Raw genomic sequence first — 1,918 nt, forward strand, 5'->3', positions numbered from 1 at the left:
CTCTTAGTCTTGTTTAATCTTTATCATCAGAACTTAGTAAGATACTTGGCAGATAAGTAATAAGTAATAATTGAATGAATGCTTAAAAGATCTGTTATGCATCTTCTCTAGGTCTATTTGTATGTTAAGTATTTTTAAGTCTTAAAATCAAAATATTTTACTTCTAAAAGGGAATTTAAACCATTGAGAAGCAGGGGAGAAAAGTGCATGGGGAGTGATGGATTCAGCAGGACCCATTCTGAAGAAAAAAATCTCAGGCATGCCCATGTTCCAATGATACTCATTTTGATAAATTGCTACCCCAAGTTTCTAGTGCTGAGAGGTGCTTCGTGGGATAAAATCACATCTACTTTAGAATATGCTATGTTTTATTTTCTGTACCAAACAGCAGGTTTTAAACTCACAGACTTATTTTCCTCTGCTGCTTTATAGATGCTTGACCAAGGATTCCTTAAAGCTGGCAGTTTTCTTTGAATAGAAAAGTCTCAGCAAGGGAGATATTCCAATATCAACATATTTTTCAGTGAATGATATAAATGCATTGAGCTCACAATTCCAGAGGTATTCGGATAGATGTGTATGTTTGTGTTATTTCTCACAGAGAGGGTTAATGTAGTGTGTCTTATCTTTTTCAGACCACATGAACCTCTATTATATTCTTGTGTATCTTTATTGAATCATTTATCTAGATTTCAGTGGTAACCCGGGTGACCTCATATAGCTCCACAAAAATATATATCAAGATAATAAGAAAGTAGTTTCCTTTATTGTTAAAAAACTGAAAAAAAAAGAGAAAAAAAGCTGTACCTAGGGTCGAGAGAGAGAGAGACATCTTTTTTTGAGATCTGATTTGGATATGTGAGCCTGTTTTTCTGGTATAAGTTTCTATCAGAGCTACAGTGTTACTTTCGCAGCATGGAGGAAAAGGCTTTGATGAATATGAGAGAGCAGAAAAAAATTGCATAAACTGCCAAATAAAGTAATTTCTCCATGTGAATTATGATCAATGTACATCTATTATTTTAATCTCTTTTTTCCTTTGCCACAAGCTATCACCCAATCAAATTTAGAAAGACTCTTTCCTATCTATTTATTAAGTCCATATGAAAGTATTGAGCTATCATGATAATGGTTTATGATTTACTATTTTCATCAAATCTACTTTCCTTCTTTCTAATCCTTATTTTTTCTTCTTAAACTTTTATGTCTTATAGTAGACTCTAATGAAGTATTAAATGTAGGTTAGTATATTTATAATATCAGAATTATTCATCTCCACCAAAACCAACTTTTAAAATATAATAAATAAAACATATAGTTAAGGACATGATTTTCAACTTCAATGACAACTTCAACACTATTATTGTTTCCTGAATTTTTATAACATTCTAGGCATTAGTCTAGTTGCTTTCACATGTTTACCCTGACATCTAGTCCACAGGAGTATAGACATTTTTAATCTGAGAAAACTGAGGCTGAGATATTAAGTAATTGGCTCAATTTGAAAACTAAAATGAGTCTATGGTCATATCACCCTGAACATGCCCGATCCCATCTAATCTCAGAAGCTAAGCAGGAATGGCCTGGTTAGTACTTGGATGGGAGACTACCTAGGAAGACCAGGTGCTATAGGCATAAAAATAAATAAGTAAGTAAGAAAGTAACTAAATAAATAAATAAATAAAAACTAAAATGAATAGAGCTGTGATTTGACCTCAGGTTCCTGATCACAAACTTAATTTCTACCAGTGCACTGTTTTAATTAAATATTTCTATGTAAAAGAAGATTCTTAATGTGAACCATGCATTTCATTTACCATGTCAAATATTTTCCATGAAGGAATAATAATGTGAGCTCATATTTTACATTCAGAGAAAATATTGTTTAAAAACAAAACTTTGTTTAATTGTAGGAGAA

At 31.8% G+C, this 1,918-nt stretch overlaps 1 pseudogene; it reads left to right on the plus strand.

The window, feature by feature from the left end:
• Positions 1–1,517: 1,517 nt before the first annotated feature.
• On the plus strand, positions 1,518–1,635 carry LOC118614834 (annotated as a pseudogene).
• The last annotated feature ends 283 nt before the right edge of the window (positions 1,636–1,918 follow it).

This window comes from Rousettus aegyptiacus, unplaced genomic scaffold (assembly GCF_014176215.1).
Source record: "Rousettus aegyptiacus isolate mRouAeg1 unplaced genomic scaffold, mRouAeg1.p scaffold_m13_p_2, whole genome shotgun sequence".
NCBI lineage: Eukaryota > Metazoa > Chordata > Mammalia > Chiroptera > Pteropodidae > Rousettus > Rousettus aegyptiacus.